This window comes from Canis lupus, chromosome X (genome assembly GCF_011100685.1).
Source record: "Canis lupus familiaris isolate Mischka breed German Shepherd chromosome X, alternate assembly UU_Cfam_GSD_1.0, whole genome shotgun sequence".
Taxonomy (NCBI): Eukaryota; Metazoa; Chordata; class Mammalia; order Carnivora; family Canidae; genus Canis; species Canis lupus.
In genome coordinates, this window is record NC_049260.1 from 68542149 (window position 1) to 68560759 (window position 18611).

Sequence of the window (18611 nt, forward strand, 5' to 3'; positions counted from 1 at the left end):
AAATGGACCATGACACAGATACAGAATGAATGAATGCACATGTTTGTTGCCTGAGAGCATTGGCCTTCAGCCAGCATTCAACTTTTTTCTTATTAAAGCACATTAATGAAGTAAATAGAGCAGGCAAGATGGCTGAAGAGTAGGGTCCTCAAGTCACCTGTCCCCACCAACTTACCGAGATAACTTTCAAATCATCCTGAAAACCTACAATTTAGGTCTGAGATTTATTTTTTAATGAATTTATTTTTTTATTGGTGTTCAATTTGTCAACATATAGAATATCACCCAGTGCTCATCCCGTCAAGTGCCCACCTCAGCGGCCATCACCCAGTCACCCCCACCCCCTGCCCACCTCCCCTTCGACCACCCCTAGTTCGTTTCCCAGAATTAGTAGTCTTTCATGTTCTGTCCCCCTTTCTGATAATTCCCACTCATTTTTTCTCCTTTCCCCGTTATTCTCTTTCAATATACTTTATATTCCCCAAATGAATGAGACTATATAATGTTTGTCCTTCTCCGATTGACTTATTTCAATCAGCATAATACCCTACATTTCCATCCACGTCAAAGTAAATGGTGGGTATTTGTCGTTTCTAATGGCAGAGTAATATTCCATTGTATACATAAACCACATCTTCTTTATCCATTCATCTTTCAATGGACATTGAGGCTCCCTCCACAGTTTGGCTATTGTGGACATTGCTGCTATAAACATCGGGGTGCAGGTGTCCCGGCATATCACTGCATCTGTATCTTTGGGGTAAATCCCCAGCAGTGCAAATGCTAGGCCGAAGGGCACATCTAATTTAACTCTTTGAGGAAACTCCACAGTTTTCCAGAGTGGCTGCACCAGTTCACATTCCCACCAACAGTGCAAGAGGGTTTCCCTTTCTCCACATCCTCTCCAAAATTTGTGGTTTCCTGCCTTGTTAATTTTCCCTATTCTCACTGGTGTGAGGTGGTATCTCATTGTGGTTTTGATTTGTATGTCCCTGATGGCTAGTGATGCGGAGCATTTTCTCATGTGCTTGCTGGCCATGTCTATGTCTTCCTCTGTGAGATTTCTGTTCATGTCTTTTGCCCATTTCAGGATTGGATTGTTTGTTTCTTTGCTGTTGAGTTTAATAAGTTTTTTATACATCTTGGAAAATAGCCCTTTATCTGATACCTCATTTGCAAATATCTTCTCCCATTCTGTAGGTTGTCTTTTAGTTTTGTTGACTGTATCCTTTGTTGTGCAAAGGCCTCTTATCTTGATGAAGTCCCAATAGTTCATTTTTTCTTTTGTTTCTTTTGCCTTCATGGATGTATCTTGCAAGAAGTTACTATGGCCGAGTTCAAAAAGGGTATTGCCTGTGTTGTCCTCTAGGATTTTGATGGAATCTTGTCTCACATTTAGATCTTTCATCCATTTTGAGTTTATCTTTGTGTATGGTGAAAGAGAGTAGTCTAGTTTCATTCTTCTGCATGTGGATGTCCAATTTTCCCAGCACCATTTATTGAAGAGACAGTCTTTTTTCCAGTGGATAGTCGTTCCTGCTTTGTCGAATATTAGTTGACCATAAAGTTGAGGGTCCACTTCTAGATTCTCTCTTCTGTTCCATTGATCTATGTGTCTGTTTTTGTGCCAGTACCACACTGTCTTGATGACCACAGCTTTGTAGTACAACCTGAAATCTGGCATTGTGATGCCCCCAGATATGGTTTTCTTTTTTAATATTCAACTGGCTATTTGGGTTCTCTTCTGATTCCACACAAATATTAAAATAATTTGTTCCAACTTTCTGAGGAAAGTCCATGGTATTTTGATAGGGATTGCATTAAACATGTAAATTGCCCTGGGTAACATTGAGATTTTCACAATATTAATTCTGCCAATCCATGAGCATGGAATATTTTTCCATCTCTTTGTGTCTTCTTCAATTTCTTTCAGAAGTTTTCTGTAGTTTTTAGGGTATAGATCCTTTACGTCTTTGGTTAGATTTATTCCTAGGTATCTTATGCTTTTGGGTGCAATTGTCAATGGGATTGACCCCTTAATTTCACTTTCTTCAGTCTCATTGTTAGTGTATAGATATGCCACTGATTTCTGGGCATTGATTTTGTATCCTACCACACTCCTGAATTGCTGTATGAGTTCTAGCAATCTTGGAATGGAGTCTTTTGGTATTCTACATACAGTATCATGTCATCTGCAAAGAGGGAGAGTTTGACTTCTTCTTTACACATTGAATGCCTTTTATTTCTTTTTTGTTACCTTATTGCTGAGGCTACGATTTCTAGTACTATGTTGAATAGCAGTGGTGAGAGTGGACATCCCTGTCGTGTTCCTGATCTTAGGGGAAAGGCTCCTAGTGTTTCCTTGTGAAGGATATTTGGTGTGAGCTTTTCGTAGATGGCTTTTTAGATGCTGAGGAATGGTCCCTCTATCCCTACACTCTCTGAAGAGTTTTGGTCAGGAATGAATGCTGTGTTTTATTTATTTCTGGGTTGCAAGGTTGGTTCAACACTTGTAAAACAATCATCGTGATGGATCATATCAACAAGAGAAAAACCAAGAACCATATGATCCTCTCATTAGATGCAGAGAAAGCATTTGACAAAATACAGCATCCATTCCTGATTAAAACTCTTCAGAGTGTAGGGATAGAGGGAACATTCCTCGACATCTTAAAAGCCATCTATGAAAAGCCCACACCAAATATCATTCTCAATGGGAAACACTGGGAGCCTTTCCCCCCCTAAGATGAGGAACGAGGCAGGAATATCCACTCTCACCACTGCTATTCAACATAGTACTAGGGGTCCTAGCCTCAGCAATCAGGCAACAAAAAGTAATAAAAGGCATTCAAAACGGCAAATAAGAAGTAAAACTCTCCCTCTTCGCAGATGACATGATACTATACATAGAAAACCCAAAAGACTCCACCCCAAGAATGCTAGACCTCATACAGCAATTCAGCAGAGTGGCAGGATACAAAATTAATGCCCCTAAGTCAGTGGCATTTCTATACACTAACAATGTGACTGAAGAAAGAGAAATTAAGGAGTCAATCCCATTTACAATTGCACCCAAAAGCATAAGATACCTAGGAATAAAACTAAGCAAAGTGGTAAAGGATCTATACCCTAAAAACTAGAGAACACTTCTAAAATAAATTGAGGAAGACACAAAGAGATGGAAAAATATTCCATGCTCATGGATTAGAAGAATTAATATTGTGAAAATGTCAATGCTACCCAGGGTAATTTACACATTTAATGCAATTACTATCTAAATATCCTGGACTTTCTTCAGAGAGTTGGAACAAATCATCTTAAGATTTGTGTGGAATCAGAAAACGCCCCGAATAGCCAGGAGAATATTAAAAAAGAAATCCATAGCTGGGGGTATCACAATGCCAGATTTCAAGTTGTACTACAAAGCTGTGGTCATCAAGACAGTGTTGTACTGGCACCAAAACAGACACATAGATCAATGGAACAGAATGGAGAATCCAGAAGTGGACCCTCAACTTTACGGTCAACTAATATTTGACAAAGGAGGACATACTATCCACCAGAAAAAAGACAGATAGAAAGAGATGGAGTCCTTCCGTAAATGGTGCTGGGAAAGTTGGACATCCACATGCAGAAAAATGAATCTGGACCATAATCTTACACCATACACAAAGATAAACTCAAAATGGATGAAAGATCTAAATGTGAGACAAGAGTCCATCAAAATCCTAGGGGAGAACACAGGCAACACCCTTTTTGAACTTGGCCACAGTAACTTCTTGCAAGATACATCCCTGAAGGCAAGAGAAACAAAAGCAAAAATGAACTATTGGAACTTCATCAAGATAAAAGCTTTTGCACAGCAAAAGTTTGTCAACAAAACTAAAAGACAACCTACAGAATGGGAGAAGACATTTGCAAATGACCTTTCAGACGAAGGGCTAGTATGCAAGATCTATAAAGAACTTATTAAACTCAACAGCAAAGAAAAACAAACAATTTAATCATGAAATGGGTGAAAGACATGAACAGAAATTTCACAGAGGAAGACAGACATGGCCAGCAAGCACATGAGAAAATGCTCTGCATCACTTTCCATCAGGGAAATACAAATCAAAACCACAATGAGATACCACCTCACACCAGTGAGAATGGGGAAAATTAACAAGGCAGGAAACAACAAATGTTGGAGAGGATGTGGAGAAAGGGGAACCCTCTTGCACTGTTGGTGGGAATGTGAACTGGTGCAGCCACTCTGGAAAACTGTGTGGAAGTTCCTCCAAAAGTTAAAAATAGACCTGCCCTACAACCCAGCAATTGCACTGCTGGGGATTTACACCAAAGATACAGATTCAATGAAACGCCAGGACACCTTCACCCCAATGATTATAGCAACAATGTCCACAATAGCTAAACCTTGGATGGAGCCTTGGTGTCCATCATAAGATGAATGGATAAAGAAGTTGTGATCTATGTATACCATGGAATATTACTCAGCCATTAGAGATGACAAATACCCACCATTTGCTTCAACCTGGACGGAATTGGAGGTTTATATGTTGAGTGAAATAAGTCAATCAGAGGGGAAATATTATTGGTCTCATTCATTGGGGGAATATAAAATATAGTGAAAGGGAATAAAGGGGAAAGGAGAGAAAATGAGTGGGAAATATCAGAGAGGGTGACAGAACATGTGAGACTCCTGTCTCTGGGAAATAAACAAGGCGTGGTGGAAAAGAAGGAGGTCTGGGGTGGGGTGACTGGGTGACAGGCACTGAGGGGGGAACTTGATGGGATGAGCACTGGGTGTGATGCTATATGTTGGTAAGTTGAACTCCAATAGTATGAAATTTTAAAAAAATAAATTAAAATAAAAATTTAAAAAATGCCAGGGGCAGTTATTTACTCATCTCAAAGCATATCCTGGATGGGCAGGATTCCCAGTACATCCCCTTTAGGAACAATGAGCTAGAAAATTCTTTTTCCCTTTCACATCCTTCAGCTAAACAGTCATTGGTGGGAACCAGCACAGTGTTCATATTAACTATCTACTTAGCTTACACCAAGCACTACCCCCAGCTTTGGTGAATCAGCTCTTTCAAGTCATGCTTACCTCACTCCTGGCCCTGTGATTCCCCTCCCATGGAAAACCAATGCAAACATTGCCAATGCATCATCCTCTTACTCCTGTGTTTTGTGGGGCCTTGCATGTGGGTGTGGTGGCTGCAGTGGTCCCTGCGAAATTCCAGTCGGCAGGTGGTTAAAATTGTACATTCCATCTGCATGCTTTGTGAATCCTCTTAGGCCAGCCCAGTCCCAACAGCAATAATAGCATGTCTCATTTCACAAGGAGATCCCTTTGCACCTTGGTAAAACTGTGTACCACAGCACAGCTAGGGACCTAATACTGCCTATTACAGGCAGACTAAGATACTTAAGATGAATAAACTGAAGGAAATAGTGGTCAGAATAAAACATCAGTGTGCACACAACGAACATAGGAGACACACTTCAAGTGCCAGATTTTGATGAACAGGGACTCAGCAGTGTAGGGCAATAGGATCTCTTCTTTATAAGGTCATCAACTTCAAGAACAGGATATATAGCTGACATTTTTAACACAGAGAAACAGACCCAGAGAATTAGCCAGAATAAGAAAACAGAAGAATATGTCCTAAATGAAGGAACAGAACAAAAAAAAAATAGACCTGAATGAAACAGATATAATATGCCTAATAGAGAAATTAAATTAATGATCATAAAGATGCTCACCTGACATAGAAAAGAGTGGAGGGCATCAGTGAGATCCTTAACAAGAAGATAAGAAAGAATAAATCACAGATGAGGAACATATACCTGAAATTAAAACTACACTAGATGGAATAAGTAACCCGCAAAGGAAGCAGAGGAACAAATTATTGACCTGAAAAATGAGTATTAGAAAATCAAGTTTAGAATGTGAGAGAAAAATAATAATCGAAAATGAGGTTAGATTTAGGGAACTTAGCAAGTCTATCAAGCTTAATAATATTTGCATAATATGTATCCCAGAAAAAGAAGAGAGTGAAAAGTGGGCAGAAAATTTATTTCAAGAAACAATTGCTTAAAATTTCCCTGATTGGGATGCCTGGGTGGCTTAGCAGTTGACTGTCTGCCTTTGGCTCAGAGTGTGATCCCAGGGTCCTGGAATTGAGTTCTGCATCAGGCTTCCTGCATGGGACCTGCTCCTCCCTCTGCCTATGTCTCTGCCTCTCTCTGTCTTTCATGAATAAATAAATAAAATCTTAAAAAAATAAAAATAAAATTTCCCTGATCTAAATAAGGAAACAAATATCCAGGTCCAGGAAGCATAGAGATCCCCCAACAAAATCAACTAAAGGAGGTCACACAAAGACACATTGTAATTAAAATGATGCAAACTAGTGATAAAGAGAGAATGTTAAAATTACCAAGAGAAAAGAAGACAGTTACATACAAGGAGAGCCCCATAAGGCTTTCAGCAGATGTTTCAACAGAAACTCTGCAAGCTGGAAATGAGTGATATGATATATTAATAGTGCTTAAAAGAATAAAAAAAGTATTGTAGCCAATAATATATCCAGGAAGGCTATCTTCACAATACAAGGAGAGATATTTTCCCAAACAAAAGCTAAACAAGTTCATAACTATAAAATAAGCCCTATAAGAAATGTTAAAGGAGGAATTTCTGAGTGGAAAAGAAAGATCATAATTAACAATAAAAAAGAAGAAAGCACAAAAGCTGAAAAATATGTATATTTCTAGAATCAGTAAAGAGACATTAAAAAAGGATGTAAAATATGACATCATGTCCTTAAAACAGGGGTGGATGGTGGGGGATGGGGAAGAGGATTAAAGAATGTGTTAAAATGTAAGCAACCATCAACTATATGTGGGATGCTATATGAAGAATATATTATATACAAACTTAATGGTTACCATAAATCACAAATGCAAAAAAAAGAGACATAAATCTAAGCATATCACTAAAGAAAGCCAGCAAACCATGAGAGAAGACTAAAAGAGAATAAAGGATCAGATAGGAACTACAAAAACAAACACCAAACAAGTAACAAAATGGCAATAAGTATACATCTATCAACAATTATTTTGAATGTAAATGTACTACACACTCAAATAAAAAGACATAGGATGACTAATTGGATAAAAAAATACAAAACAAAACCAAGAATCATCTATAAGCTGCTTAGAAGAGATTCATTTCATAATTAAAGACACCTGCAGGTTGAAAGTGAAGGGATGGAGAGATATTTATCATACCAATGGATGTCAAAAGAAAGAGACATATATCAGGCAAAATAAACTTTAAAACAGACATTATATGGTCTCATTCATTTGGGGAATATAAATAATAGTGAAAGGGAATAGAAGGGAAGGGAGAAGAAATGGGTAGGAAATATCAGAAAGGGAGACAGAACATGAAGACTCCTAACTCTGGGAAACGAACTAGGGGTGGTGGAAGGGGAGGAGGAGGAGGGCGGGGGGTGGGGGTGAATGGGTGACGGGCACTGAGGGGGGCACTTGACAGGATGAGCACTGGGTGTTATTCTGTATGTTGGCAAATTGAACACCAATAAAAAATAAATTTATTATTAAAAAAATAAAAAGTTAAAAAAAAATAAAACAGACATTATGCCAAGAGAGAAAGAGGGAAATCATATAAAGGAGACACTATAAACAGGAAGATATAACAATTATAAATATTTATGCATCCAGCATAGTAAACCCCAAATACATAAAGCAACTCTTAAGACATTAAAGAAATTGATAGTAATACAGTGATAGTAGGGGAATTTAATACCCTGCTTATATGAATGGAGAGATTAAACAGAAAGTCTACAAGGAAACAAAAGTTTTGAAGGACAAACTGGAGCAGAGGAATTTAACAAATATATTCAGAATACTCCACCCCATCCTAAAAGAGCAGAATACATATTCTTTTCAAGTACATATGGATCAATTTACAAATAGATCACATATTAGGCCACAAAATAAATCTCAATGAATTAAAAAAAGATTGAATACCATGTATCTTTTCTGACCACAATGTTATAAAATAGAAATCAACCACAAGAAAAAAATCTGGGAAGAGCACAAATACATGGGAGTTAAATGACATGCTAATAAAAAATGAATCCTCAACCAAGGAATCAAAGAAGAAATAAAAAGTACACAGAGAAAAATGAAAATTAATGCATAATGTCCCAATATCTATGTTATACAGCAAAAGTGGTGCATAGAGAGAAGTTTGTAGCAATGTGGATCTAATTCAAGAAGCAAGAGAAACCTCAAATAAACAACTTAACCTTATATCTAAAGAGCTAGAAAAAAACACCAACAACCAAAGCACAAAGAATAGCAGAAGGAACTAAAAAATACAAATTATATCAGAAATAAATGATATGGAAACTAATACAACAGTACAACAGATCAATTAAATTATGAGCTGGTTCTTTGAAAAGATCAATAAAATTGATAAACCAATATCCAGACTCATCAAGGAAAACAAAAAGAGAGACAGGACTCAAATAAATGAAATCACAAATGAAAGAGGATAAAGAACTGAAACCACAGAGAGGAGGCAAGATGGTGGAAGAGTAGGGGTCTTCGTTTAATCTGGTCCCCTTCATTTTATATAGATAACTATCAAACCATCCTGAACATGTATGAATTCAACCTGAGATGTAAGGAAAGAATGGCTAGAACCCTACTAATAGAAAAGTGACCACTTTTTGCAAGACAGGAGTTCAGAAATGAGGATTGGAAGGGATAAGTCAGAAAATGAGTAGCAAGGGGATGTAGTCTTTGTAAACTGGATACAGGAAAGTGAAATGGCCTTGGACCTCGAAATCGGGACCTTTAGAAATCTGTTTTTGCAACAGAGTTCCCTGCCTGAAGGGTGCTCAGTGGCCAAACAGGGCAGAATCACAAGTGGGACAGTGGAATCTCAATATTCCTGGAGGACAGAAAGAACATGAATGCCTGAGCTGACAGAGTTCCCAAGCACTGGAGCAGGGTAATGGGTTTAGGTTAGTGAGCCTGGGAGGAGGCTCAGCTTGTTGTGCCATAAACTACAAACTGTGGCTGTAACTGCAGCTGGATCAGGTGACTGTACACCATGTTGGGTCCCTTCAAAGGACTGGAACACAATAACTATCTGCCTTCCTCTGGGAGAGGAGGAGGGGGTGTAAACTCCACCTGGTGAACACTCTCTGTGCCAGGGCCCTGCAAAAGACAGAAACAGGGCAACCCTCAGCTTCCTCCGAGAAGGGCAAAGGGAGTGCATGCATGAACAGGCAAAAGCTCTCCCTGCTAAATCCCTAAAAATTGCACAAATGAGTGACCCGCTGCCTGCTCCCAGGGAAGATTAGAGTTGGCAGGCACCATGGAAGTCTGCAGAGTTTGGCAGATGCTGGGGTTTCTCAGATCCAGGGTTGGAGATTAGGGCATGGCCATTTTTATTTTCACCCTCTAAAGAGGCACCTAATGTTTCAGGCAAAAATGCATCACACAGAAAAAGCTTAAACTGAGCCCAGCCCCCTGGCTAGAGGCAGTGAAACTCTGCCCAGACACAACAGCTGAGAATCAGCACAAGATGACCCTCCCCAAGAAGACTAGCTGGAAGAAGAGGTGAACAACAAGTTTACTGGCCAAACAGAACTGGAACACTTCAGACCTAGGAGAAAATAGTGTATAGAACTCAAGGTTTTTTCTTATGATTCATTTGTTTTTTAGTTAAAAATTTTCCAATTATTTTTATCTTTCTAACCTTTTAAACTAGTTTCTAATTTTACCATTTGTTTTTAGGTCTTTAATGTTTTAACTTTCATATTTTACAATTAGATGTTATAGATGTATTTTTCATTTTTGCTTTCATTTCACTGCATTCAATTTTATTTTATCTATATATGAATGTTTTTCTTTCATTATAATTTTGGAATTTAGTATCTTCAAACACACAAACCAAAATATACTCAGGACCCAGTGGATCATTCTGTTTTGTCCAGTCTGTGAGATTATGTTCTCTCCCCTTCCCCCATCCACTCTTTTTCCTTCTCTCTCTCTCCCTTTTTCGTTTTTGCCTTTCTTTTTTGTTGTCTTTTTTCTTTTCTTTTTTGTTTCTTGAGCTCTTTGGAATTGTCTAGTGTGTATTTTGTTTAGGTCATGGTTGATATTTTTGACTCTGCTCATTCAAACAACCATTCTTCACTGAACAAAATGACTAGAATGAACAATTAACAACAAAAGAAAGAACTAGAGGTAATACTCTCTGCCATTTATATGGATGTAAGTAAAATATCAGAGATGGAATTCAGGAAAACAATTATAAATTTACTATTTGGGCTTGAAAAATGCATAAAAGACTAGAGAATCCCTTAGTGCAGAATGAGATATAATCAGGCCGAAGCTAAAAATACTCTAACTGAGATACACTAAAAACTGGATACTCTAAGAGCTAGGGTAAATGAGGCAGAAGAGGGAATAAGTGACATAGAAAATGAGCTGATGGCAAGGAAAGAAACAGAGGAAAAGAAGGAAAAACAGCTAAGAGCCTATGAAGAGTGGCTTCATGAGTTAAGTGATAATTGAAAAAAAAATATAACATCTATATTATTGGAATTCCTGAGGGGCGGGGGTGGGGGGAGAAGGTATATTTGAGCAAATCATAGCTGAGAACTTCCCTAATCTGGGGAAGGAAACAGGCATTCATATCCAAGGAGTAGAGAGAACCCCTCCCAAAGTCAATAAAAATACACCAACAACCTGATATATAATAGTGAAGCTTGCAAATTTCAGAAATAAAGACAAAATGCAGAAAAGAGCTTGAGACAAGAGATTCCTAACATGTAGAGAGAGAAATATTAGATTAACAGCAGACATTCACGGAGACCTGGCAGGCCAGAAAGAGCTGGCATGAAATATTCAGGTTACTAAATAAAAATAATTTAAAAAAAAAGCATGCGGTCAAGGTTATTTTATTAAAAAATGCTGTCATTCAGAATGGCAGGAGAGATAAAGAGGTTTTAGGACAGACAGAAACTGAAAGAATATGTTAATATCTTTAATATACCTGCAAGAAATATTAAAGGGTATCCTATAAGCAAAAAGGGAACCCAAAGAAACAAAGACAATCTGCAGAAACAGTAACGGTACAAGTAATATAATGGCACTAGATACATATCTATCAATAGTTACTGTGAACATGAATAGGATAAATGCCCCAGTCAAAAGACAAAGGGTATCATGTTGGATTAAAAAAAAAAAGACCCATCCATATGCTGTCTACAAGACACTCAGTTTTTTTTTTTTTTTGACACTCAGTTGAGACCTAAAAATACTTCAGACTGAAAATGAGGGGGTACAGAAATATTTACCACCAAATTGAGCTCAAGGAAAGAAGAGGTAGCAATATTTGTATCAGGCAAATTATTTTTTAAACCAAATACAGTAGTAAGAGATGAAGAGGAACACTATATCATAATTAAGGGTCTATCCAACAAGAAGATATAACTATTACACAACTTGGTAGCATTCAATTATATCAACCAATTAATAACCAAAGTAAAGAAAAATGTAGATAATAATAAGTTAATAGTAGGAGACTTCAACACCCTACTCACAGCAATGGACAGATTATCTAAACAGAAGATCAACAAGTAACAAGGGCTTTGAATGACACACTGGCCCAGCTGGGCTTTCCATCCTAATGCAACAGAATACACATTATTATGAACTGCATATAGAACTTTCTCCAGAATAGACCATATACTGGGTCACAATTCAGGTCTCAACTGATATGAAAAGATGTAGATTATCCCCTGCATATTTTCAGACCACAGTGTTTTGAAACTGGAGCTCAATCACAAGAGGAAATTTGAAAGGAGCCCAAACACTAGGAAGATAATGAACATTTTATTAAAAAATTAATGGGTCAACCACAAAATTAGAGAATAATTTAAAAGTTTCTTGCAAACTAATGAAAATGAAATCACATCTGTTCAAAACTTTTGGGATACAGCAAAGGTGGTCCCAAAAAGGAAGTATATTTCAAAATAAGCTTCTAAAAATTAGGTAAATCTCAGATACACCATTGTAACCTTACATCTAAAGTATCTGGAGAAAGAACAGCAATTAAAACTTAAACTACTCAGGAGGAGAAAAATAATAAAGATTAGAGCAGAAATGAATGAAATAGAAAACAGAAGAACGGTAGAACAGATCAATGAATCTAAGACCTAGTTCTTTAAAATAATTAAAAAGATAGATAAAACCCTAGCCAGACTCAATTAAAATAAAAGGGAAAAGATCCAAATTAGTAAAATCACAGATGAAAGAGGAGTGATCACGACCAACACCAAGGAAATATCGGTTCTGAGTGTATTTTGGTCCATCTGTTAGAAGGTATGCAACTCCAAAATTATAAAACAAACTAAAACAAAACAAAACAAAAAACAACAAAAATCTGTCACAACTTATATAGCTACTAAAATTAAATTGAATATGTTTAAAGGAAGTAAAAAATAATGAATATATCTATGAGCTATAATTATAAAGATATGAAAGTCAAAAAGGAAAAAAAACTTAAAAATGATTAGTTGATAAAATATTGTAGTTAAGACAGGAAAAAAAAGAATATTGGAAATTTTCAACCTGAAAGATAAATGAATCATAAAGAAAACACCTCAGTTCTATATAATATTTTCTCTCAGTCCTCGAGTTTTCCAGTGCTGCTTGGTCAGTAAACTTGTTCTTCTGGGAGAGGGGCCTGCTGCTCTGATTCTCAGGTGTCTGTGCCTGGATGGGGATGTTCAGCCCCTCACCAGGTGGCTGTGCTCAATGTAAGATGTTTGCTCTGTGAGGCCTTTGTTCCCTGCAGGCTTTGCTTCTCCAGGGTGAAAGTAGAAAAAAAACAAAACAACAGAAAAATGGCAGCAATCAGATCTCCAGCCACGGAGCCAAGAGCTCCAAGTGTGTACTGAACTGCAGTCTCTTAGCGGGCACTGCCTCATATCCTCCAAGGTGCAGGAGCTAGGGCACTGACTCATATAATATGAAGAGTGCTGATTTGTGGGAGGGCTCACAGTCTTTTGAGCTCACCAGATTTGCCTCTCCTAGAGGGAGGGGAGGATAGCCCCCTTCTCTCTGCAGCCAGGTCCTGGGGCGTTCACCTGCTGGATGTGTTCACACCTGATCTGCCTCTCCCAGATGCTCACTGAAGGGTTGCTGCATTCCAGTCCTTTACTGGAACATAGGAAAGCAGTGGTCCCCTGATCCCACCTTGGCTTGCAGTTTATGGCAGAAGCTGAGCTCTCTCTCGGACACCCCTATTCTTTCTGTTTCTTCGGGAATACTGAGACTTCACTGCCCTTCTGTGATTTTGCCCTATTTCACCACTGAGTACTTTTCAGGCAGGGAAGACTGTCTCAGGAACAGATTTCTAAATGATCCAATTGTATCCCCTAGTGCTGTACTATTTTCCTGGTGCCAGCTTCCAAAGAATTCCTCCCCTTGCCTTTTATCTTCCAATATACCCCTTCCGTTTCTCTTCTCTGCACTCCTACCTTGTAAGAAGCAATCATTTTTCTCTCTAGTATTCTAGCTGTTCTCTCTTTACATCTCAGGTTTAATTCATAGATATTAAGGATGGTTTGAAAGTTATATAGCTAAATGGGGGACCAGATGAAATGAGGACCCCCTACTCTTCCATCATCTTGCTTCCTCCCTCAAGGCCATCATTTAAAAGAGCAACTAGTTTATAAAATAGCCAGCCTTAGAACTTTACCAAATGGTGGAAAAGCTGCTGGAACTCTCTCTGGGTCAGAGGGAATGGGAAGCCATATGATTTATACTTCCCTTCAACCTTGAAAGTGCAGACCAGAGAAAGGTCCAGTGTCATATCCACCTTGCCATTTCAGCAAGCCCCAGGTCTCCTAACCCACACAGGCCCAGACATGCTCCAGCACAGGATAAAAAGCCCCCATTTAAAAGAACAACTAGCATATAGAAGATCTAGTTTTAGAACTCCACAAAATGGCAAGGGAGCTATTGGAATGCTCTCTGGGAAGGAAGGAGTGAGGACATGATCTATGCTCCTCTTCCAACTAAAAATCGGCAAACAAAATTCTTCTTTAGTAATAATTCTTGAGATGATTATAAATGCAATTGAGGCAAATCGTCATAATCTCCACATACTCCTCTCAGCAAATCACAGAATAAGGACAACTATATTTGCTGGCAAATTAGTTGATTATTTAGAAAAAAGAAACTAGTTATTTTTGTTTGTTTCAATTTTAAGTAATTACCTTCTTTCAGTATTTTATTTTGTCTATATAGTGAACTAAATATTTTAGTTCAGGAAAAGATATTCCTATAGAAATAAAAGGCAAAAACAAAATTTCATTAGATTATTTTAGATCTGATAATTTCCTTAACCCCACACATGACCCAGTGTCATTATAATACAGAGATCTTATCCTGTTTGTTAATAATCATTTTCACCTGACATTGTTTCTACTCATTATTTACATAAAATTAATACAAGAGTATTTAAATGCAGATTGTAGAAACTACAACTGGTCAATTTAATACAATTCAAATATAAATGCTTTTTTAGAAAAAAGACTCAGTAGATATACATTAAAATATATGCATATTATTTTTAATTGAATAAACTTGGTTGACAATTTTAATCCTGTGACACTATATTGACTTAAGAATATTTCATGAAGGGCAGCCCAGGTGGCTCAGCGGTTTAGTGCCACCTTCAGCCCAGGGCCTGATCCTGGAGACCCAGGATTGAGTCCCAAGTCAGGCTCCCTGCACAGAGCCTGCCCTCTCCCTCTCCCTCTGTCTCTGCCTCTCTCTCTCTCTCTCAATCTGTGTGTGTGTGTCTCATGAATAAATAAATAAAATCTAAAAAAAGAATATTTCATCAAGATGAATTAAAATTATGTCATTTGTGACAATATGAGTGGACCTTAAGGGTATTATGCTAAATAAAATAAGTCAGACTGAGAATGACAAATACCATATAATTTCACTCATATGTAAAATCTTAAAAAAGAAAACAAAGCAAAACAAATAATAAGCAAACAAAAAGTGGAATCAGATCTATAAATACAGAGAACAAACAGTCCCCAGGAAGGAAATGGGTGGGAGGATGAGCAAAATAGGTGAAGAGGAGTGGAAGATACAAGTTTCCAATTTTGTAATGAATAAGTCACAGGAATAAAAGGCACAGAATAAGCAATATAGTCAATGATATTATAATATTATACATATATAATATTATAATAGCATTATATGATGACATATGGTAGTTATGGTGAGCATTGCATAAGCTATAGAGAACTTCAATCTCTATGTTGTACTCCTGAAATTAATGTAACATTGTGTGTGTATTTATTTATCTATTTATTTATTTATCTATTTATGAAATAATGTCTAATTTCTGCAGTTGAGTTATATTGTAATTATTTTTTCCTAATTTATGTGAAGCTTTATTTTCCTTTAATTTTTAATATTACTAACAGTTCACATTGATGCTTAGCCTTTTTAAAATCTATGCTCATTTTTTTTCCTTTTAGTTTTTTTTATTGGAGTTCAATTTGCCAACATAGAGCATAACACCCAGTGCTCATCCTGCCTACTACCCCCTCAGTGCCCATCACCCAGTCACTCCAGCTCCCTCCCACTTCCCCTTCCACTACTCCTTGTTCATTTCCCAGAGTTAGGTGTCTCTCATGTTTTGTCACCCTCACTGATGTTTTCGCTCATTTTCTCTCCTTTCCCTTTATTCCCTTTCACTAATTTTTATATTCCCCAAATGAATGAGACCATATAATGTTTGTCCTTTTCCTATTGACTTATTTTACTCAGCACAATACCCTCCAGGTCCCTCCACGTCGAAGCAAATGGTGAGTATTTGTTGTTTCTATGCTCATTTTTCAAAAGATTTTACTTATTTATTCATGAGAGATAGAGAGACAAGCAGAGACATAGGCAAAGGGAGAAGCAGGCTCCCTGTAGGGAGCCCAATGCGGGACTCAATCCTGGAACTCGGGGATCACCCCCCAGGTGGAAGGCAAATGCTCAACCACTGAGCCACCCAGGCATCCCCATGCTCATGTTTTTACTATGATTAATGCAAGTGAGTGGATCTCTCTCTCTATCCATAGTCCTGTTTTAAATGTGTTTATTTTATTCCCCTGTATATCCCTAACTATACTTCTTAAGCCTGCAAGGTAAAACTTTGAGATATACATATAATATATATCATATAGTTATATTATTGATACATATATATCATATATATACTTTGATACATATATATTTATATTATATTAATTTATTCATAAAAATAGAAATATATAAATCAATATATATGTATTGATACATAAATGTATATAATAAATATAACATATAAATATAAATCAATAACTTTAGTAAATCATTAAATGTGTTTATTGTGTAAAGGTGTTTAATGATTTTTACCCCTCCATATCTGTATCTATACTTCTTAAGCCTGCATGGTAAAACTTTGAAATAAATAAATAAATAAATAAATAAATAAATAAATAAATAAATAAGATATGACATATTTATTTCATTTATTCATAAATATTTGAAACATATATAGAAATAAATATATACAAATCAATAACCTTAGGAAATGTAATAGTGATACAGGTATATGCTGCTAAATTTTGACAACTTGGTAATGATTGAATTTTACAGTTGGTAAATTAGTTTTATTCTGATGTTTCATCAGCATTCATAACTGCAGCAATTTGGAAGTTTTATTTTTCTTTTACATATCCCAGCACATCTTTAGACTAGTCTTAATTATTACATTAACAGTTCTTGTTAAAATAAACCCACCAGCTTTATATGTTTTGGTTTTTGGTTTTTGCAGTGCTATGAATTGAAATAATAATAATGGTTGTAAAATAGTAATTGCTTAACATATGGATCTGGTTTAATCAAAAGATGGAAATAGTCTTGTGACTGCTTAGTAAACATTGTATGTTCTTCCTCTGAAAATTATATTTGTGTATGATACAGCTTTCAGAGATGAAATTCTCAGGTTAAACATGAGCCTTTGATATTGTCAAAAAAATGATTTTCTTCATTTCTCTAAAATGTCACAGAATGATAAAAAGATTTATCTTTTCTTATACTTTCTGTATATCACATAATTGCTCTTTTCTACCTTTTCAAATATTTGGTGGGTTTTTTTATTTGATTTCTTTCAATTTCAATGAAATCCACTTTTTTATAATATTACAAATTTGAACTCTTTATCTAATGTGCACATGAAAAATAAACCATTTTGTCCAGTGTTAAGTCTGGTCTACTCAGGTGGTAAAATGAATACATTAATTAAATTTTTAAAAGGATAGCTAAAAAAAAGGATAACTGTTTAGAAGTTGTGGACTTTATGATATGAATACTTGAATTCTAAAACCAGAAAACTTGTCTTTAGTTCTATTGAATAAGCATATATACAGCCCCCTCTTCTTTTGTTTCTAAGAGAGACTCATTTAGTTGCAAGAATGAGATATATTCAAGCTAGTTCAGATAAGGATAATCTCTCGAATAGCTTGAAGAACAAAAATATTGACAAAATATCATACATATGCAAGAATTCAAAAAAGACAATCTGGTTTTAAGGTTTTCTTAAGAGACTTCTATAAACAGCACTGTTGTTACAAATAAAGGTTCATGATCAAAACTGCTTAGAGCTAATTCTAAACTCTGTCAGGAGTTTGATTTTAGGCAAATTATTTAAAGCCTCAATTTTATTTTTTGTTTCGTTTTCAAAAATCCAAAAATGATAAGAACCAACTCATAGAGATAGTATGAAGATTAAATGAAATTATTTGTGCTGGTAAATTATTTTCATGATTGAGTTACTACTTGGTAAGTTCTTTATTACTGAAATTATGTATATTTGCTTCCTTCAGCTCTACTATAGAATACTAAAACTTCCTGTTCTTCTAGTTCTAATCCTAAGGGACTTATTTTTTTTTTATAAATATCATGTCTCTATAGCAGCAGCTCCTTGTACAAGGTATGTCGTCACTTTCTGGTCAACCTATACGTGATCCAACCTTGAGTACTTTTAGCTGCTGCTGAAATAACAATTTCAAATGATAATGAAAATTGTTGTCTAGTCATCAGGGATTTGAGATGGTAAAATCTGTAAGATTAAGATATAGGTAAAATAGGCAATAAATGCTGTCATAACCTAATTAATCACTTTTTACAAATGATGGAAATTATCCAAATATACTTTTTCAACATCAAAAACAACAATTAAAAAAAAAACCGCTAACTTGAGAAAAGAGAGGTGAACAAAATATGTGACCATCTAGGGGATCTGTGAATAGATTAAAAAGTTGTATGAAACACAGAGATTTGCTATTGCTGTTCTCATAAAGGGATATAGTAGGGCCTGAGAATGTATTGCATATCACAAAACATTTTGCATGTCAAATAAAAATATCTGAAAAAAAGGCTGCCCATTAGTGATTCAGTTTAATTCTAAATGTTAATGAATAGTTTTCTCC